Consider the following 23,550-nt stretch of genomic DNA (forward strand, 5'->3'; position numbering starts at 1 on the left):
AAGGTTTTATAGAAAACAAAAACAAATAATCGAAATTGATTGCTCAAATGTGATCAAATTATATAATAAAGATTTGGGGGAAATCGACTTATTGGACAGCTACATCAGGAGAAGTTTCATTCTGTTGAGATCCAAAAAATGGTAGTTTAGAATTTTCTACTACTTTATTGCAACCATTATGCATGGCTGCTCTATCGCCGTGCATTTAAGCATAAAGGAACGCCCACTAATTTACACTTGTGAGAATTCCGGGTAAAGATGAAAAAATATTTGTATTTGATGGATACACCCCTTCATCTTCCAGTGTAGTATCAGGGCTTTATGCGCATGCGCATAAAAGTTATGGCGATTTTTGTGTTTTTTTAACTAATTTTGTAACTTTTGTAACTATATTACTTTTTCAATTTTAAAAAGCAATAACATTAGCTACAAGTAAACTCGAATAGAAGTAGGTGTTGCATGGTTCACTCTAACCAGTCAAATTTTGTGTTTCAATATTTCGCGTTTTTGGGGATTTATAAGCCATTTTGTGAGCAAAAAGCATTTGGGGTTAGTTGGCACAATGATCGCGGGGCTAGTTGGCAGTATGTACCAACTTACAACTTTTCGCATTAGACGTAAATTCACTTAAGTTATATAACACTACAGATCTACAGACATTAGAAATTATAAAAGAAAAGTAGACATGCCTATAAATTCTAAAAATGTTACAAAAAATGCTGTTGATGCTTTTTTTATAGAAGAAAAGTCTATTCGATCTACTTAAGGGCAATAAAAGTTAATGTCATAAAATATTGATGGATAAAAATTATCAAGAGTTTTCATAAAAAAGATGCGCATGAAATATATCCTTCATGTTGCTAAACTTGTCTCTTTTTTTATATGGTGTGCCAACTTACCCTGAGAGTAAAGGCAACTTACCCCGGGCCGGGGTAAGTTGGCACATTTTTCATTTTTATAGACCCTTTTTGGGGACATTTTATTTTAGTTAGACAGTTTTTTTTGGCGTCCAGTGCATGAATCGAATTCTTAAAACCTTTCCAGAGAATGATAAAGAAACTTTCTACACCATAATAAAATTCTTTTTGACTTTGTGTTAGAAAAGTGTTTAATAGAGTTTTTGCTCATAAAATCATAATTTTCAGAATTGAATTATGATTAAAATGGCTGATATAAAGATTTACAACTCAATGGCATCTGGATCGAAAGGCGCCAGGATCAAAACAACTTTGTTCGAAATCAATTTTAATCTGAAACACTGCGCCGATGAAAAATTAAATTTTTAATGTGATTTGTTTCGACCATAAATTACTCGACCCTATATTTCTGTTGTGATATATTCGATCCTGGAATGGAATTAAATATTCTGTCGTAGAATTTTTTTCTATTCCTTTATGTCGTAGACCATTAGATCATAGAAACTTATGCTGCAAAATTGTTCGACCCTGTAAAATTTCAACTTTTCTTTCTGTTTTTTTTTTATTTCTAATGCGGCATTGGACGCCTTTTTCTTTCTACAGTCTCTTAATTTGCCAAAGAATCTTTTGAGATTCATTTCTTTACTCATAGAAAACATTTGAAGTTCAACTTTGAATTGAAAATTACTGAATATACTTTTCTTTTTTATTTTAATTTTAACCAAAAGAAAAATCTTAAATTTAGTCATACTTACAAAAATTAAAAAATGTTTGAAATTTATGTTTCTACATTCTAATAAGATAAATTGCCACGACGAGAATTTCTATACTGTCATATGTTGCTGAAAAGGTCTGTAGGGTCTAAAATAAAAGTTTCATGAAGCATAATTGATTGAAAAAAGCAGAAACAAAACAATATTTATATTTTGGCGAGAAAAATATTAAATCGGACCAACTACAGAAAAAGTTACAATTTCTTTAATGATCTGAAATATTATAAAAAATTCCTTGCTCTCATAAAAAGAAAAGAAGACAACAGTAGCCAAAACAATATGAACTGTCAACTTTTGAAGACTAAAAACGTGATCTCTAGATCAACGAGTCAAGGTTCCAAATCTTGGTTCGAATAGAATAGTATTTGTTTGAAGAAAAGTTGGTTAAAGAAGAAGAATGTTCACTGCACAATATTGATGAAGGACAAACTTTGTTGCCAGAGCAATCGGAGAAGTCCAAAAAAGGATATATCTATCAAAGAAAATGTGCTAAAAAAACTCCAAATCGCATTTTGAAGGTTTTTGAGCTGAAAAATTTTCGTACAAACAACTTAGAAATGTTGCATAAAGGATTGATGAGTTAACGTTTAGTAATAGAAATCTGCGTAAAATATAAGTTGTCTTGCTATATTTCAAGCATATTTTTATTCCTTTGAAAAAAAAACAACTAAGTTACAGGTTTTACCAGAAGTAAAAATGTCGAAAGGTTTATACATACATGCATACATACTTACATACATACATACATACATACATACATACATACATACATACATACATACATACATACATACATACATACATACATACATACATACATACATACATACATACATACATACATACATACATACATACATACATACATACATACATACATACATACATACATACATACATACATACATACATACATACATACATACATACATACATACATACATACATACATACATACATACATACATACATACATACATACATACATACATACATACATACATACATACATACATACATACATACATACATACATACATACATACATACATACATACATACATACATACATACATGCATACATACATACATGCATAGGGGAAAGGTGCCTTTGATGGCATAGCGCCTATGATGGCATACTGGTCATATTTCCAAAAATATTAGTTTTGGTGCATAAGTGATTAGACCAACATGTGTCTATTAGTAATTCATTACTTCTGGTAAAAATTCGTCCCTCTCTCATAAATAATGCTTTTGTAATCAACAAACATAAATTTTCGCATGTGGTGTTGTAGTTTTAATGCCCTCATATATTTAGGATTACGATTTTATTATACATCATACAGAAGTAAAGCTTTCATGCATTTCATCTGCAGGCTTTGTACATTTATTAGAATACTTATTTTAATGCTATGTGTAGAATATAGTAGACAGCTTGTTTTAATAAATTTGGTGACTCTTTCCTATGATGGCATACCGAGGAGTTGCCTTCTTGGAATGTCTGGAAAATGAATTGAAAAAAATGCCTGAAAAAAATTTTTATGCTCATAAAAAAGGTGATCAGACTAAGAACAAAGATGAAATACAAGAGTTTGAGAAACCAACACATTTGGAAATGAGATCTCCCCCATCAGAAGCTTCCATTGGATCTTCTGTTTCAACGAAAGGATAAGATCTAGTATATAAAAGTTGTGTCCGGTGCCTTTAGCAACCCCTAAAATCGAATTGAAAAGAGCATGAAAACGTGGAAAAACTGAACCTCTGAATACCACACCGGATATTCAAGAATTAAAAGACAAGGCAAAAGAAAAAGATAACAAAGAAAAGGAAAAATTAGTTAGAAAAACAAAAAGAAAGACGGCTATGGAAGAAAAATATTGCAATGAGAATATTAAAGGAAGTAATAACAAAATGAATTTCGAATCTGATACAGCATCTTGGTGTCATTGTTTATGTGCAGGCATATAGAGAAGTAGAAAAAATGTTATATGTGAACTATGCTTATAGACCAAATATTTATTTTTAATTTTGTTTTTTTGATAAGTTGAGTTTCCATTAATAAAAAGCAAAAAAAAATTCTTGTTCGTCTAATTTCTTTAAAGTGTGCCATCATAGGAGCAGTTAGTTGCCTATGATGGCATACTTGTATATATGTTTTTAATGGTATAACCTTATAAAAAAGCAAAATAGTAAAAGTTCTGAGGTTCATTATTACTCTGCATGCTAGAGGGAATACACCCATGTCAAAATTTTTTTTTTAAGTTTTCAGGTAATGACTCAGAGAAACGTTAAAGTTAAGTATGCCATTATAGGCACCTTTCCCCTACATACAATCGCTTGTAATCCATTGGTTAAGGTTTTCGAGAGTTCTATAATTTATCGTAAATCACAATTAATTAGTAAATACTCTTAAAAATTCCATTTTATAATTTAAATATAATGTTTTCTTAAATTACTTAATAGTTAAATTAAAATGCGTTATCCCTTACATATCGCTAAACTTAGTTATAAACCTCGTAAATGTTATCTGAAAAATTGATAGTAAACAAACTAATCATCTCAAAAATAAAATTGCGTAGACATTGGGAAGTAAGAGCTAAAATTTGAAGAAGTGTTTTGAGAAAAGCTGAGTTTTGAAAGCTGATATGCTAAACTCAATAGATCAGGTTTTTAAACTTGATCTATTGAGTTTAACATATCACCTTTCAAAACTCACCTTTTCTCAAAAAAAAAAAAACAAAAAAAAACTCACCTTTCCACTTTTGTGTGAAATGTAACATTGAGGTTTAAAAACCTCAATGTTACATTTCACACAAAAAAATATTGATCATAATTGTTGTTGATATCGGTGTTGTCTGTATCATGTCTTGCTTTAAATATCAATTTTCTTACTTTTTAAAGTTAATATATGACTTTAAAGTAAAAATGACTTTATATGTAAAAATATGACTTTATGACTGTATGACTTTAAAGTAAAAATATGACTTTTTTAAAACAAGATTTTAAAAAAGTCATATTTACTTTAAAAAGTAAGAGAATACTGCATCTTAATATGAAATTACTTTTATGCGTAAAAGTAACAAAAATTAATATTGGAAACTTACATAAAAACTATTTGAAAAAAAGACTAGTTACCATTACAAGTGAATGTAAATTTTTATCAATGAAATACTATACTTCACTTAGTAAGTAAAAAGTAAGTTATTTTATTTACTTTTATCAAACACCAAAGTCATTTTATGTTGATTTAACATGCTGATTGGTAAGAAAAACAACGTGTTAAGGAGAATTGCCTGCTTCTGGGTTCTTCTGGGTTATAATGTTAGGAATTATTCTGCATGTATGTGGATCGCTTTTATGGAGGGGTTTTTTAAATTTGGGGCAAGTTTAATAAACATGATGGGTTGCTTCCTATCCATGCCAATCCTTGACTACGTAACTTTTCCGACGGAGCGCACTTTTTCGAAAACTTCCTTTATATTGCGCTTTTTGATCAAACGTTATTTTTCATGGTGATGTAACGCATCAGCGTTGATCAAACGTTATTTTTTATGGTGATGTAACGCATCATATGGTGATATAACGCATCATATGGTGATATAACGCATCATATGGTGATATAACGCATCATATGGTGATGTAACGCATCATATGGTGATATAACGCATCATAAGTATATTTTTATGCGGAGAGTGAAAATCTCAAAATGACAGTGAGCAATTCTGTGGCAAAAAATAAATTCTATTTAGGAAATAAAATATTCCGTTTTTGTGAAAACTTTAGTTATTGGAAAAAATTCAATTAAACCCGTGAATCAATTCTAACGTCCCTAAACATATTTCATAATTCGTTTAAAGCATTATTAAATACGTTTAGGGTGCGAAATACCTTTCAAAAAGTTTTTCAAAAATTTTAAATCCAGTATAAATTATTTCTTCTTATTATTATTATTATTATATATAAACTATTATTATATTAATAATTAATATATAAACGATTTCCGTCAGCAGCATCGGAGGCCGATAGACTTTCTAGTAAAGGTTTATGCAGCCAAATAATTTTCATTTTGGTCATCGTGGTTTTTGTTATCAACCACTCTGAATAACAACAACCTATTTAACGCTATTATTCATGTCACATCTTTCTTTTCGATGAATAAAGTTAGCAATACTGAATGAGGATTCTGGCCCTACCGAACTAACAGGCGAAGTTTAAACCACTCTTGCTTTAAAGGCTAACATTGGAATATCTTTTTCATATTTGTACCCAAATTCATCAACCTTCCAATTTTTTTGTTTTAAAGCGTAATTGAAGACAACTTTTCTTTGATATTTCGCTTTGATTGTGTTTTTTTCTATCTTAGATTGACACCGCTAAATGTTGCAAGTTTAGCAAATCCATTTTTGTGGTTCACAGACTGTTCAGGTGAATCTTGAAGTTCGAACCTAGCTACTGAATCTGTCTCTTCTAAAAATGAAAATGAGTAATAATATTTGTCAATATGCAAATCTTTTTATAAAAGTACTTTAAAAAATTATTTACATAAGGTTAAATATATTTAAATTTAAAAGCAAATAATATTTTATAACTAACCACTTCTCGGCTGATTTTGGTCATTTTGCAAACAAGTGTTTATAAACGTTGACCTTCGAGGATTTTGTCGGAGCATTGTATTCAAAAGTGTTTTCAACAGTTTACTTTCTGCTTCCTGATATTCTTTTTCTCTAAGACACTCGTTAGTTCTCGGTTCAAAGAAACATGCCAGCAAAGCTTGTAACTTTTGTTTTGAAGATATCTTTTCAATATAGTATTCCTTCATAAACTTGAGAAGACTGCTTCGAAACATGTTTTCTTTCTCGATCAAAGAAGATGATTACGATAAAAAACATTTAACTGAAGAGTCATTTTCAAGAAAGTTCATTAACGCATTTTGGACAAATTTGGCCGACGAAAGTGTTGGAAAATTTCTAGTAGAGAGAAGTTTAGTTGCTTCAAAGAATGGCGCAAGATTATAGTGTAAAATTTCTAGGAACTTCCAATTTTCTGATAGACTTAATTTCTTGAGTTTACTAACTTGTTTTTCTGTTAACCCATTGATAGTACCAGGATCTGTAGTAATTTTATTATCAACATTTTTAGCTTTAATTATCTTATTAATCATTAAAAAAGTTGAGTTCCAACGTACATGAAAATCTGACGATAAGTTATTTATTTTTAGCCCCTGTTTCTTAACGTCATCAAAAACAAATGATCGCAATATTGATGACCTTTTAACAAGAGCTAAAGTTTTTCTCAACCTAAATAAAATGGTGGATGAAAAGTTAAATAGCTGATTAACAGTTTCATCTGCTGATGCTTCTTCCTCCTCGCTACTTTTATCATCATCCGAGCTCACGTTTTCCGTTTCATAAGTACACGCATTTTCTACTTGATTGTTTACATCGTGCATTTCAAGGTGTTCGTCTAACGATATATTTTCGTTAGACTCGATATCGCTTTCATTGCAGTAATTGTAATAAATAAGATCCTCGTCGATATCTGACATGGCATCAAACAAGTTCTGTGATGGTTTGGCCCACAACTTTATTCCATGACTTAAAACGAGATTTAAATTATGACAAACGCATGAAAGCCGTTGAGCGCTGTTAAGCAAAGCCAATAGGATTCAACCCTATTTTTCCACAAATCGGCTGCTAGAGTAATATGGGTAACTGACTTAAGTTTAGCTCTAAGATCGTTCTTTTATTGATAGTATTGCTCTCTCAATCGCTTTGCTATTGTCTTTCGATGAGGCGGTTTGTAAAGTGGAGCAAGAATGTTTAGAAGGCATTGCGTACCAGGTTTATGAAAATCGTTAAAAGAACGGCCATCTTGAATAATGCAATTTATTACGGCTTCATCTATTTCATCTTTGTTCTGCATCCCTACTAATTCATCTTGAACGAGTAATTTTTTTTGAGAATCGTAAAGGTACTCAGATTTTTTATGAACATGGAAAATAAGTTTTCGCAGATTTGGTTCAGGTCCACACACAAGGTTTCCATTCTCCGGGCACATCAAACAAACATACTTATTTGTATTGGCAACAAATGAAAATAGGGTCTTAATAGTCAATGCTTTTATTTTACGGACTGATTTTATAACTTGATCATCGTCGGTATCAGAGTTCGAAATACATCACAAACAATAGTTTATAAATATATATTTCAAGTATCAACGCAAATTAAAGACTGATACAAATACACGGCTGTACAGCAAGTATTTATTCTGGGTCATTTTTATGTTAAGGTATATACATACATATATATATATATATATATATATATATATATATATATATATATATATATATATATATATATATATATATATATATATATATATATATATATATATATATATATATATATATATATATATATATATATATATATATATATATATATATATATATATATATATATATATATATATATATATATATATATAAGGAAAAAACTTGAGACACTTTTAAAAAGAGTTTTGTGTGCTGAAAACAAAAAATCAAAAGGGAACAAATCTAGCATTGCTTATTTGGAAAAGAATTTTGATTCTTTATTTGATTTATCTGCGTGTAAATGTGAACTGCCTGTGGCTAAATGTAATGACAGGTATTGTAAAAACTTATTCCTCAAGTTTTGAATTTTTAAAAAATTAATTATCATCTTAACTTACTTTGAGACAATTTCTTGCATACTTTATTCTTACATGTAAATAATATTTCAAAATTTAAGTATAATATTTCTGCAGATTGGTTAAATGTGATGTTAAAGACTGTAATAAAAAACATATTTTATGCATCTGTGATGAAGAAAGAAACGTATTTAACAACATGAGTTTTAGATTATATTAAGATTTACTTGATGTTTGTCAAAAATGGATAGTTTTTTTTTAAAAAAAATTTAGGTATCAGTGAATGAAAGGGAGTACTTAAAAGACCAAAGAGCTAAAAAAGGTGAAAAAGGGTCATTTCAGATTGGCAAAGTTGATCAAAAAGAAAAATTAAACATAAAGAGAAACAAAGTAAATGGAACATTTAAAAAACAAGAATTTTGTGGTGAAAGTCTTAACAAATCGAATTTAGAGGTTGGTATGAATATAAATATTTAAATTCATTATTATTTTTTCATTTTATTTTTATACTAATTTTCTTACTTTTGCTTTTGTGTGTCTTCTTATTCTTAGGTTTTATAAAATTTTTGTACAAGTACTTAAGTACTCCTGCTCTAGTAGCACTTAATGTGGGTTTACATCTGTTTTAGGTCAGCAGAATTAATGGTATAAGTAATTTTTTTAATTTAAATATTTTTAAATCAATTTCATTTTTGTTTAGTGTTATAATATATCATCTGATGACAATGTTTGTGATGATGATAGTGGAAATGTTGAAAACAGCCATGATCCAGAGTTTTATGGAGAAATACCAATTTCATACAATTCCAAACCCTTGTCTAACTTTGCAAAAGCAGCCATACGGTATGAAATTAGTAACAATGCTGCTGCTCATTTAGCTACAGGATTTTACTCATTGACTATGGCATAGTAACAGTTACTGATAGAGCTAACATTATTACAGAAAAAAAAAGTTTTTAATGAGAAGTTTCGAATGGGAGTACAACTTGGCATTGAACATAAAAAAGAGATTTTTCAATTTAAAGTTATTGGAGTTGATGATAAAAAAGATAAAAAAAACACTTGTTCATAAAATTAGTTACAATTTGGAAGGTGATCCAATAATAATACAAGAAATTGAAAAAGAATAACATCTTAAATTTACTGCAGAGAGTGGAAAAAAGGCAAGAAGGTATTTAACACATAAAATTATTATGAATGGAACTGGAGTTACTAAAGCAAATTTAATTAAAGAAGTTCTAGAAGAATTTAACAGTGTGGAAACTCTTGAAGCTTTGGTTCTTGATAATACAAGTTCAAATACTGGTGCTGACAATTGCTTAATTGTTCACCTGGAAAAAGCTATAAGTAGAAAATTCACCAAACTCCACCAAAACTCCACCAAAATGAATTACCATTTAGACAAGTATTTACTTAATTTGATAGAAAAACAAATGATCCAAAAAAATTTAAAAGCGTGATTTGTTCATCTGTTTCAGAAGATCCCATACATGAGGTCCCTATAATATGTTTTTCTACAATAAAGTCAGAAATTCAATCATTTGTAGATAAAACTGTTATTTCTGATTTAAGTAATGATCGAAGAAAACTATATGAATATACTGTTGGCATAAGTAAAGGCAAAGTCTTCAAAAAATATGCAATGACAAAACCTGGACTTGTGAACCATGCAAGATGGCTGACACTTGCGTTACGTATTGTGTATAAATACACTAGAGAGGAAAATCCATCTTCAGAGTTAACTATGATAACAAAGTATATAGTTCAAGTGTATTCTCATATTTGGTTTGCTTTAAAAAGGTCAGGTCATTATAAAGATTCAGCAAAAATTCTTTTCAAAATAATTGAGCTGACTAAACTACAAGATGAAAAGATACAAGAAGTTGTCTTTAGAAACTTAGCTGGTAATTCATTTTGCTGTTTACAGGAAAACTTCCTCTATTGCATGATTATGGATGATGAGAAAAAAAATCGAGACAAAGCTATAGATCAAATACTCAAAATTAGGAAGCTAAATGAGGAAATTAAAAACTTTATTCCTAAGATTAAACCCAAAACTATTAAGATTGATTTTGGTTGTAAAAGTTGGACTGATCTAGTACAAGTATCTGAGATTGAAGTGGAACCTCCTACTACAATATATTTTTCATCTGTTGACCTGATGAAGGCAAAGGAATCTGGAGAGGTTTTGCAGCTCACTTATCTTCCTAACAACTCTCAATCAGTTGAACGTGCTTTAAAGTCTGTTACCGAAGCCTCAAAACTAGCTTATGGTCTCAAAAAAAGCCACAACTATTCTTATAAGTTACAGTTATTTAAAATGCTGTATTGTTTTTGGTTTGCCGGGATCTTCGCCGAGAAAATATGGAGGAAGGGGCTTATTTGAAAAGAACATTGATTTCTCGGGGAGAATTTTTTATTTCTTGTTTTTCTTAATAGAATAAAGAAAGTGAAATATTTTAGTGCGTCATCTTTCTTTGGCTTGGAGCGCTTTAAACAATATTAGGGAATGGTGCCACGAATCCTAACGCGGCCCTTCCCTCTAAAAAATACCTTAAAGTAACAGTTGTTTTGTATACTGATGATTATTAATTTTGTAAAACTGATGTTTTGATTTCATCAGATCAATGTCTTATGTCTCTTTTAAATTAATTCTTTAAACATAATAATCAGGTTTTGATCTAAGATGTGGCATGTTTAGCGCCTCAACTCTATTGTTTTAAGGGTGACAGCTTAGAATATCATAAATCCTATATATTACATTTCTGAGCAAGTTTTTGAAATAAGCTTTATTTAACTAAAGCTTCTGTATCTGCACCATAATCCTCAATTTTGTCAATTTTTTGCTGTTTTTAAATATTGAAACCTAAATCAGTTTTAAGTTTTTTTGAATTAATTTTCTTGAAATTGCGATTGGTTTTGTACATAGAACCTTCCACACCCATACCAATTTTTGTTTTCAAAAAGTTTTGCTTCATGGAAATGCCCTGATGTATATGTACACACCGCTGCACTAATTCTAAAAAAACCAGTCGATAAAACAAAAATAAAAAAGCAACAAATAAATTTACAAATTTACACATTAAAAGCGGTATCAGGAAAAAAGCTGACACAATTATAAAATGACAGTAAAGCGTATGTAAGTATATAAAAAAACTCTTTAGGCATTTTTCCTGGGAGGTTTTTTCAGGAGTATATTTTCTTGATACCGTCTGAATTCCATACGTTCCGTCATTGAAAATTTTCAAAAAGATAACTGTTCCAGCCGAAGACAAGTAAAATATTTCCATGTTCGGCCAGGAATTGAACTTTTTTTTTAAACAGGGTCTAAGAATGGTTTCAAAGCAAATGCGAAATTGTTCCGGCGCTAGGAATGGTTTTAATTGCCAATATAATCATGGATCGGAGTCGATTATTGATATTTCAAAGGTGCACAGGAAAAAAAAAGTCTTAGTCCGTTCAGACCAGTTGTTGCCCCAAGTTAAATTAACTATGTTTTACTTCAAATTTTGTTTCACTGCATTTCACTCTCTCATACAACATCCTTTCAGAGAAAATGTTGACCAAAAGTAAATTTACTTACTTTTTAAGTATAGATTACTTTTAATTGTAACTAAAAGTTATTTAAATCGTAAACTTAAGTAATCAAAAGTAATTTTATGTAACTTACTTTTCATAGTCATTTCTCTTCTTCTTTCAGTGTAAACTTGAAACTTGTTAATGCCCTTGTTCAAATTATGTATCCCCTTGTTCAAAGTATGTATGTCTGAGATTCCTGTAATTTTTTTATCACGTTTCCCTATGTTTTGGTATTTATTCTGAGTGAGCTAGTGAGTCAGTACGTCATGAGTTTTTTTAGACATAGGAAAGATTGAAAAAAATTTTTGTGAATTAACTTTTGATGATGCATTCTTTATAATAAATTTTCTGGAACTTTCACATAAATTCATAAAAAACATTAAGTCAAAAAATAATTTTTTTTTTTTTAGAATAAAAGCTTTGTTTGATATTTTATTGTTTTAATAAATTCTCAAAAACCTTACCTTAAGTTCTAACACATTATTAAGAAAAAATCGTTTATTCTTTCATAATTTTCAAATAATGTATTTTTTGCTTGGTATTTTATTGTTTTTAATCGTTTCTCGAAAACTAAATTGTAATCAAGAATAAACGATAACAGGTCTACGAAAAATTTTAATCCATCAAACTTGACATTTGCTCTTACATAATTTTGTCACGCTGAATTCAAATTTAGCATCAGGTTTATACGGTTAGCAACAGATTTTTTTGCAATAAATGATTTTTTATTTTGTAAAACATTAGAAATAATTCTGAAAAACAGGTTTGAAACTCGTTTGGAAATGTTAGGATGTTTAAAAAGATTTAGGTTGTTTACAAAATTAATACAAAAAAAAAAAGCTGATGAAAATAAATGTCAACTGTTTAAAATGAACATTTTATGAATATCTAAGTCGTAGCAAAGTTTTAAACTTTATATTGATAATAACAAAATAATGCAAACTTTAGTTTTAAAAACAATTGCAGACTATTGTTTAATTTAAAATATTCAATTAGGAAGAAACTTTTGCTTGTTGCTCTTTCTTTTATAAAGTTTTCCTGAGTCATCTCGCTTGATGCTCCAACAGTAGTCTGCCATCATGTGCTTTTATTTGATTGTCTTAAGATCTTGGTGGAACTGCTCTCCTTGCTCTTCACTCATATCTTCAAGATTTTTAGGAAACTGGTCAAGATGGCTATTTATAAAATGAAGTTTCATACTCATTTTGCATCCAAGATTATAAAAGGCTTTCAACATTTTATCAATTAAATCTGAATAGTTTTCTAAGAAAGCTTTTTACAACAACCACAAACGACAACCAAGCAATATTCTCTTTGCTATTGATTGCTTTAATATATTCTTTATCATTTATAAGATAGCAAATTTGTGGCCCGTTAAAAACTCTTGCCTTTTTTTTTATCTATTGACAAATCTGGTACCCAGCTAACACAAAACTTTCAAGTACGTTCGAAGAACGTTGGAAAGGTTTGTAGAACGCTCTTAGAACGTCCCCGACCGTTTCTAACGTTCTACGAACGTTTCTTGAACGTTTTGTGTTAGCTGGGGTAATGTTGTAATAATGTACTGAAAGCAATCACTATCAGTTTTCAGTGCTTTAACAAATTGTTTCATGAATCCAAGTTTAAGATGGAGTGGCGGAAAAACAATTTTTTTCGACTAACAATAGGCTCATTCACAATATGTTGTGGTTGAAATATTTAATAAAGTTAAAAGACGAAATGGATTACAGTAAAATTTGATATTGAGAAGTATCAATCGTGTGTGTATAGGGAGGGGGGGGTAGATATTTATCCTCATCGCTACCTGATCCTGGTTCAATTTCATCATCAGGCTTATCAGAAAATTTTTATTCATCTTCTTTTTCTTCTTGGCAGTTCGATGAGCAATTTCAATTCTGCAATTTGTGCAGAAATCTCAAGTTTCAAATAGTTAGCTTTTGTTATATAATTTATGTACCTTTTAGTTCTTACCTACCCAATGCTGTGTGCTAGAAGGTTAATAACACAACAGCATGGTAGGATATCAAATCCTGAAATTTTGTTGAGAGTCCGAGAAATATTTCCTAATTTGTGTTCTGTTCAGAGACAAACCTGAGGATCATACTAAGTTGAATGATATTGATGTAATAATTCAAATAATTTCAAAATAATTTTAGTTGACAGTTAAACACTTTATCTTGTTTACATGTTTTCAAATTTGCTTTCTGCATCATCTTTATCTGTTTCAATCTTTATCTGTATCAATTAACTGAGCTCTTTGCTTTAAAAAAAAAATTAAAAAGTTTATTTAATTGATGTTTTGCTTGTTGTATCAATGTTGTGTAATAATTTCTTTTTTATATATATAAAGTATTGACAAAAGTTATTAATAAACAAATGCATAAACAAATGCAGTTGTCAATAAAATTCTTGATGGGAAAAATAAAAAGGTGATTTAAAATTGCTTTTTTTCATACGTTATATTTAAAATAAGAATGGTTAAATACAATATAGAATAGGTAAACTCAATATAAATAATTAAAGATTTTGTTTAATAAAAAGAAGAACGAAAACTTTTAAAGGCACCTTTGAAAAATGAATTATTTTGGGATCTTCTCACGATCAAAAGTTCTTTTTTTTATTTTTTTTTACCAATTTTAGCCATATATAAAACTTATATAACCATATTAAATCCTATTGAAATTATGATAAAACAGAGGTCAAAAAAATGCTTTAGGCAAACGTATAGCCGTCCCATGGATATCATAAAGTAGTTAGTTAAAAGCTCAATAATAATAATAAAAAAACGTCTTTAAAAAAGAAAAAATGTGCATTATGTGTATATATAAGTATATGTATTGCTTCATTATGAAAAAAAAAGAGCAAACATAAAAGTCCTCTTGAAATGTAACAAAGTATTTTACAATATTACATTTAATTAATTAAAAGTATTTTACAATATTGTTGAATAGCCGTCCCATCTCCGTCTGCATAGAAACTTTCCCAGCAAAAAATAAATAAAAACAGATATTAACTTGTATTATCTTGTATTCGAATTTCTAATGTCATTGCATTAAAGTTTCAAATCAAGAGAAGTCACTTTAAAATTTTGAATAGCCGTCCCATCTCCGTCTGCGTAGAAACTTTCCCAGCAAAAAATAGATAAAAACAGATATTAACTTGTATTATCTTGTATTCGAATTTCTAATGTCATTGCATTCAAGTTTCAAGTCAAGAGAAGTCACTTTAAAATGTTCTTGATTTGTTACGTTTATTTTTCTGTATATAAAATGTATAGGTAAGTAATTATTTAATAAAGCGCATAAAACCAAATAAAGTCCTTTTAATCGAGAGTTTAATAACTCTGCTACTTGCTTAGAAAGACCTAAATCACAAACAAAGTTGTTGATTTTTATTTGACTAAAACACTGAGGAAGATTGAGTTGTTGATAAGTTGAATGAGAAGTCTTCCAAAGCTGATATAGACTCTTCAGTTTCTGTAGCAGACATAGTTTATTCATCTTCTGACAAAAATAAACTATTAAAATTTTGAACTGGACCCTCTTTAGAATGTTGAATTGGCCTAATAGCAGAAAGAATGTTGAGATAAGCAGTTTTTTGCCTCTTTATTTTGCTAATACCAGTAGTATTAACAAGACAAAAATAGCAGTAGTCAATGTGGTTAAGAGGTTCTCTCCAAACCATGGGACTCTAAAAGGTAATTTCTTTCATTTCGCTTTTGTCCAATTTCGAAGACTTTTCACAAATATGGCATCCGGTATGTGGAGCCCACTTTTGTCTCGGTCACCAAGTTTAATATCGAAATGCGATTTCTATGCTATTTTTAGAAAATTAGTAATGTTTCGTCTTTGTCGAACAAGTGAATAGCAACCACAGATGGAACGGAATGAGTTAGGATTATGGTTGCACTTATGTCGATTTGAAGAAGCCATCTTGTTATATATTTGATCTAAAAAAACAATGACATGGCTACTTTTTTTTCATAACTAAGGAATGAAAATACCTATTAAATAATAATCTTTATATATTTGATCTAAGAAAAAAACAAATCCCGATATTCATTTCCTTTAAATTATTTTGAGACTTAAAAAAATAAAATGACTTACGAGTCATGCTATAACTTCACTGATATTGATTTATCATTGATCTATTCATTTAATCTTTTCTTTTTGCTATCTTGTAAGCATGGAAATTTCGGCCTTCGAAATCGACGAAATTAAACGAAATTCGTGTTTCAATTTCGGATCGAAATTGAGAACGAAATTTCGATTTTTTGGATTGTTAAATTTCGCGAAAAAATTTCGTATAATTTCAGGTCATTGAAAGTAACGAAATTGACACGAAATTAAACATAAGTTTTAATTTCGAAATTCGTGAATTTGTAATGTTTAAAAATTTTGTCTTTCGAAATTCAATATAAATTTCGATACGAAATTGAAACACGAATTTCGTTTAATTTCGTCGATTTCGAAGGCCGAAATTCCCATGCTTACTATCTTGGTATAATTTTGTTCATTTCCAATGACTCAATATTAATCTAACGGCATGTAACTGGATTAAACTTGTAATTGATTCTAAATCTTGGATCCCTGAAATTTTTAATTTGTGATTGCATCGTTTCTAAGTCTACATACATATGTATGTATGTATGTATGTATGTATGTATGTATGTATGTATGTATGTATGTATGTATGTATGTATGTATGTATGTATGTATGTATGTATGTATGTATGTATGTATGTATGTATGTATGTATGTATGTATGTATGTATGTATGTATGTATGTATGTATGTATGTATGTATGTATGTATGTATGTATGTATGTATGTATGTATGTATGTATGTATGTATGTATGTATGTATGTATGTATGTATGTATGTATGTATGTATGTATGTATGTATGTATGTATGTATGTATGTATGTATGTATGTATGTATGTATGTATGTATGTATGTATGTATGTATGTATGTATGTATGTATGTATGTATGTATGTATGTATGTATGTATGTATGTATGTATGTATGTATGTATGTATGTATGTATGTATGTATGTATGTATGTATGTATGTATGTATGTATGTATGTTTGTATGTATGTATGTATGTATGTATGTATGTATGTATGTATGTATGTATGTATGTATGTATGTATGTATGTATGTATGTATGTATGTATGTATGTATGTATGTATGTATGTATGTATGTATGTATGTATGTATGTATGTATGTATGTATGTATGTATGTATGTATGTATGTATGTATGTATGTATGTATGTATGTATGTATGTATGTATGTATGTATGTATGTATGTATGTATGTATGTATGTATGTATGTATGTATGTATGTATGTATGTATGTATGTATGTATGTATGTATGTATGTATGTATGTATGTATGTATGTATGTATGTATGTATGTATGTATGTATGTATGTATGTATGTATGTATGTATGTATGTATGTATGTATGTTTGTATGTATGTATGTATGTATGTATGTATGTATGTATGTATGTATGTATGTATGTATGTATGTATGTATGTATGTATGTATGTATGTATGTATGTATGTATGTATGTATGTATGTATGTATGTATGTATGTATGTATGTATGTATGTATGTATGTATGTATGTATGTATGTATGTATGTATGTATGTATGTATGTATGTATGTATGTATGTATGTATGTATGTATGTATGTATGTATGTATGTATGTATGTATGTATGTATGTATGTATGTATGTATGTATGTATGTATGTATGTATGTATGTATGTATGTATGTATGTATGTATGTATGTATGTATGTATGTATGTATGTATTTATGTATGTATGTATGTATTCAAATAAAAAAAATATAAAAATGTTAATAAGTAATGTAACATAACCCGTAAACGATATAACGTAAAAACCGGTTTGACGGATTTAATTGATTGGTTAGAGTTATGTTAATCGTATTAGCTCTAGTATATAAGCCTTGACGCGGTACATTTGAAGTAGTTCTCTGGAGAACGACGGACGGGCCTGCGCTTGATCTCTAGACCCACGCTAAGCTTGTTTAACATATAATGACGCGTCATTCATTCATTAACTCGTTTATACGGCGCGCTTTGCAGGTGAAAGCGTCTCAATACCGAGTTCCGAGCGTAGAGTACGGAACGGTCAAAAGCGTCAGTCTTACAGAAAACAACCTTTCGCTGATCCTTCCGCCTGTACTACCGATTAAGCCGCAACGTTACGAAAGAAATACGTCTCACTGAAGGTTTGATCGCGGATTGCGACTCGGACCAAATTGTTAGCGAGTGTCTTTGTTCGTGGTTTTGTGAAGAAGATATTAGAGTCAGAAGCGATGTTAAAAGTAGTAGATTCGTATCAATGCCCGAGGGGCAAGCCGCGCCGCTAGCATTTGACAAAAAATAATGTTGAACCGAGTTAAGCTAAAGCAAAGCCGATCTTTCTGTCATTTGGTTTGGACAAACGATTAATCGTCAGCAAACTGACCTCTCTTCAACAGGATGACGGCCGGCTATGCGGACGAGCAGCCTTAACGTTCGACCGTGAAAGCGCGATCGTGAATGCGGCAACTATCTGTTAACGCGAGACCGCGGCGTAAGCTTCAGGGTTTGTGCCGAACGAACAACAAAGATGTTCTCCGACTGACCGATTATGCCGAAAGAACAGTCCTTTGCTGAGCTTACTACTCGAAAGACTTTTTGAAACATTTACGACATAAAAAACGCGCAGAGAGAGAGAGAGAGAGAGAGAGAGAGAGAGAGAGAGAGAGAGAGAAAGAGAAAAAAAGTTAAATCTGACTTTGAGCTGATAGCAGAGCTTTCGCACTGACGCGGACGAGCTCAACCAGGCTCTAATTTTTTACCTGCAACTCATCTAACAGTTAACAAAGTGGGAAAGACCTTTTGATTTAGGGTGTCTTAAGTTTGTAATATTGCTTGCGGAGCTGTTGCTCTCAAACCAGGTTTCTTATTTGTCTTATCTTTTTCTTTTTTTTTTTCTTTTCTTCCATCTCTCGAATGATCCTGGAATAGATCACTTAGGATCTTCGCTAATTGTGCAAGATCGACTTAGTCGCGTAACACTAATAAACAAACGAACACTGCTCAAAACATTCTAACGTCGATTTTTTTTTTTTGTAAAAAAAAAAAAAAACTACAATCAGTAAGGTCGCGGTGGGTATTCCGCATATTTTCCAAGGCATTGTCCAAGTCCACGGAAGCCAGCTTTGGCGCAAAAGACTAATCCGTACGGACATGGCATGCATATCGCTCTCTTGTTGACACAAGCTACGTAGCCAGATCGAGGCTCGCTGTCAATAGCGTAGTTGCCGTCAGCACGATAGATGCAGTCATTTGTAATGTCGACACCTAAAGTTTAAAGACAAGATTAAACGGTGAGCTTCTTCGCTCAAAAACAAAAAGCATTTTATATATCATAAATTTTTAAAGACATATGATGGCTTTTGGTTCCCCTTAATCCGGAAGTTTTACTTTGTGCATCAAGATTTTATGAATCAATATTGCACCAAAGTACATTGACCAAAATTGGACATCTTTATAAACAGCCATAACAACCTGGCGTTTCTTGTTTTTGTATGAGGCGATCGGCTGAACAGGAGTGTTTTCTAAGATACTTTTTTTTAACTCGTCAGTTTTCAAAGGCTTTTTAATAAGAGCAAGTCAAAACTGTAGGAAATCTTTACCAACATTGATGCAAAGATTGACTTGCACTCAGATGAATCATCCTATTAGAGAGGAATTGTGTCGAGAAGACTAACAATTTCTTGCAGCTAACATTAACATGGTCTGTTATTGTTTCCTATTTGGGATTAGGCAATTTAATTGGGTGAAGAAGTCACTTAACTGCTAAGAAGCAAAACTAAAGTTTGAGATAAAGTTGGGCTTAACCACTCAATTTTAGGCTTATTGTGCTTATTTCTTTATGCAAATGTTAGACAACGCAAAAAATAAAACGAAAAAGATGATATGACAAGTAGCATAAAAACCGCAAAAAACACAAAACCTAACGCGAAAAAAAATAAGAAAATGAAAAAAGTGTCTTCGACATATCAGCATAAAAAAGTAACGCGAAAAATAATGTCTTTGGCAAATGATGATTATAGTTTCTGCTCTAGAACTTCTCTAAAATTTAGAAATTTTTATGCTAATGATACATGCTAATGATAAATTTAAACACGTGTGCAAGTTTAATTTATTACTAGAGACATTTTGGATTTTATGGCGGGAATAGATTTCAGTCGAAAGGTTGGGAGACAACGCAAGTATTCTTTGTCTTGACACAACTTCTGGTTGAATAGTTAAAGGCTTTTTTTCTTGTTTATTGCTGCTATTGGTGTTGCAGTTTCTTATTTTATACTTAGTAAGTTAGAGTTCATTTTGCTGCAAATAAAAAGCTCAAAAATCTTTCAATAAAGGTAATTGAAGGGGCGACTGAAATTTATAACCAAGTAATTCATGTATATTAACAAGACATATTTAAATAATTGGCTTTTAAGATGAGTCGGTGTTATAAAAAATTACAAGCAGCGATATTACTTATTATTGCTACACTTTTTACTTGTAAACTTCTGACTTTATACATGTTTCACTCAAATGCATGTTTTCCCACTCGTTTAAAATACAAAAAATTAACCCACAATAATTCAGAAACTTATTGTGCCAGAAAAGAAACCGATTTTAATAGGACAGATTTCAATATTGCATTAAACCCACCGGGTTGGAAAAGCAATGTGCTTATCCATGCAGTTAACTTTTGCAACAGAGTAAAAAGAGTTTGAGGAGACTTTCGGTGGGTAAAAGTGGTGGGGCCAGTATCTTTTCACGTACCTTTAATTGACAACAACAATGGTGTTTATAGTAGAGAATTTTGGCTGCCGAAGGAAGGTAACTATACGATGAGTATCATGCACGAATTAAGCATCTTCGATGGACTGAAGGACCCTCCAAAAAATTGGTTCAAGAAAGGTAAATAAATTTGTATGTTTCTTAACAAGCTTGTTAATGTTCAAATGTGGCAGCTACCGCAAGATATTTAACAAGATTTATAGCACTTTCATATTTTGTATGTCAATGTATGTGCACTTCTGTTAGTTTTGTAGCCTTTTCACGTGTTTCAAAGTTTGCTAACAAAGTTCACAGTTTTAATTTGAGTTTTCGCGCAGCTTAATATTAGGTAAACCGGAACCTGATGATATTTTTTACCACGAGGTTGATTTTTCCGAATCGCATGGTTCATAAAGGAAATCGATTATTTAAGATTAAAGAGTCGTTATATTATTTATTCTTAAACAATATGTTGCAATTTTCTTCAATAACTTTTCTATACTGTTTGAACTAACCTGAAACAATCATATGTGTATACATAACATATATGTATATCATAGCTCTGCTAAAACACAGCTAATTTATGGTGTTTTCACCAAGTTGGCTTTTTTGTTTGGCACAGAGCTCAGCCCTGCTGAAGAGAAAGCCTGTTTAGATTCTACGATAGTTGGATTTGTAGTGCTTAAACAGTTACCCCTAAAATATTTAAAAAAGCGCATACTTTCATAGAAAAAATTTGTAGCTTTCTATTAATTTCATATAATTTTTTAAAAGTTACATAAAAAAGTTTATAGCTTTCTATTAATTTGCATTTGAACTGATTAAACTTTCTTTTAAAAAAAGAAAAGTTAAAAAAAATTTTTTAAAAAGAAACATGCATGTTTTCCTATTTTTCGCTTATTGAAACTCTTTTCTTATTTGTCTCGGTACATGTACTAACGTCTAGATATTTTTTGTTAAAAAAAAGTGAAAAGGCTACAAAACTTATCATGGGTAAACAAGCATTAGTCAGTCTAGAATTAGCTCTTACTTGATTATAAAGTAGTTGACGCCTCAGTAGCCCAACCTCTTGGGTCTGCCAGAATCTGGTGAACCACAACCTTTGTAGTCTCACATTTTACCATTACTTTATTTTTACTCATTTCTCTGATAGACCTAATCACTCGTACTAAGCCTGGAATTAACTAAACTTTATAGCTTTTGTAGATTTAAAGTACAGCATTATTTATCGTACAGCATTCTGAAACTAATTTAAAAAAGAAGTTTTGGTTAAATTGTACTTCAACCTGAAGCTCGTTTAAAAAAAAAAACTTTCCTAACCAATTTAAATTTTACTTCAGAAAAACTATTCAATTTTTTATGAATGCGTGTGTGTGTCAAAGAATCTCCTTCACGTCCCCAGATTTCAGACAACTACATTTCTTTTGTATAGTTTTTGTGCAATCTCTCGCATTGGATGGCTGCAGTCCAAAATAGGAAAAAGTCCTCCAGTGATTGTGTGGCAGCCAAGAGATTTCCGTCACTGACCTTTTTGCTGATGCGATTTCCTTTTACATCATTTCTGGTATTTTCAAATCTTTGACCAATGCATCACTTAATTTTGCAATTAGCTCACTTGTGTGTCGAAAAACACAAGTGAGCTAATTGCAAAACTTACAAGCTTTCTTAGAAATTCTACAAGCTTTCTTAGAGAGGTTTCTTAATAATGATAATAAAACCCTTTTTCCTTTTTGATGCCCTAATCGTCAATAATAAGTTCTCAACTTTAAATTAGAGTAAAAATAATTTTCTTACTCTGTATTCTTATAAGAATATAGAGTAAGAAAATCTTATCTTAAGCATACAACTAAAATCTTAAAGCATACAACTAAAAATCTTCCTACCCTTTCTGTGCTCAGCCGTATGTGCTCAATGAGGGTAGCTTTTCTTCCCTGCTTCTTTGTTAACCTCCTCGAAAACTGACTCTTGAGAAATTCTCTTAGAAATTTTGTAATCTCAAAGTCCTTGTTGGCAAGTAAGTGATTGAAAAGCAATCTTGCTTCTTGATATCCATAAATCAGTTGTAAAGTCTATCACATCCATAGTCTCTTTGTCTCTGTAAAAAATTTTAATGTCAAGTTGTTTTTTTTTGCAGATATTGGATTATATTTCTCACTTATTGAATGATTTCATGGAAATCTTGACTTTTAGTAACTCAAATTGGCAGCTCTTGTTTGATCTTTCATTTCGTAATCAAGTTCAACAAACTAACCATTTTATATAAACTTTCGGCCATGGATGCATGTAAGCATGTAACTTTCGGCCATGGATGCGCATGAGTAATCACTACTTAAGATTTGTTATTTTTTAATTTGAATTTTTAGTCGCAACATGCGTCTTTTTTTAATAGGCATTGAAAGTTTTCAAACCCAGGACTGCCTAAGTTACATTTTGCTTCAATTTTATTCCAAATGCTGATGATGACTGATTAAACCTTACGTGTTTAATCAGTCATTTCAGGGTTATTCAAAATTATTGCTTCTATATATATTTATTCTTTTTAAGATATCATGAGGCCAAAAAATGCAAAAAAAGCTCATCTGTTTGTAAAGCAGTAATTGAGTATTTTCAGTTGAAAATAGCTGCAAAAATGGGCATGTATTGTATTGCATGCTGTTGAATCACTTTGATTCTCCTCTGGCGATGTTTCCACTTATGAAATACCTTCTGCACTATTTTAACATTAGAAAAACCAGTAAA

At 30.5% G+C, this 23,550-nt stretch overlaps 2 long non-coding RNA genes and 1 pseudogene across 4 annotated transcripts; 1 reads left to right on the forward strand and 2 right to left on the reverse strand.

Annotated features, from left to right (window-relative positions):
* Window positions 1–1,835: 1,835 nt before the first annotated feature.
* On the reverse strand, window positions 1,836–5,097 carry LOC149890623 (uncharacterized). 2 transcript variants are annotated; one of them, XR_016450948.1, is made up of 2 exons: window positions 4,905–5,097; window positions 1,836–2,162 (listed from the first exon to the last, which is right to left on the reverse strand). It is a non-coding gene; the product is annotated as an uncharacterized LOC149890623 (long non-coding RNA). The 2 variants fall into 2 exon arrangements; XR_016450947.1 differs by lacking the exon at window positions 4,905–5,097 and adding an exon at window positions 4,795–4,851.
* Window positions 5,098–7,393: 2,296 nt separating this feature from the next.
* On the forward strand, window positions 7,394–10,824 carry LOC149890624 (uncharacterized; annotated as a pseudogene). Its single transcript, XR_016450765.1, has 5 exons — window positions 7,394–7,397; window positions 8,241–8,340; window positions 8,480–8,549; window positions 8,636–8,815; window positions 9,063–10,824. The product of XR_016450765.1 is annotated as an uncharacterized LOC149890624 (transcript).
* Window positions 10,825–19,073: 8,249 nt separating this feature from the next.
* LOC149890625 (uncharacterized) lies at window positions 19,074–23,077 on the reverse strand. The gene is made up of 2 exons (XR_016451254.1): window positions 22,695–23,077; window positions 19,074–19,335 (listed from the first exon to the last, which is right to left on the reverse strand). It is a non-coding gene; the product is annotated as an uncharacterized LOC149890625 (long non-coding RNA).
* Between the last annotated feature and the right edge of the window lie 473 nt (window positions 23,078–23,550).

This window comes from Hydra viridissima, unplaced genomic scaffold, assembly GCF_058129835.1.
Source record: "Hydra viridissima isolate aposymbiotic clone 2 unplaced genomic scaffold, HvirCarnegie_v1 scaffold_3, whole genome shotgun sequence".
NCBI classification, from domain to species: Eukaryota; Metazoa; Cnidaria; class Hydrozoa; order Anthoathecata; family Hydridae; genus Hydra; species Hydra viridissima.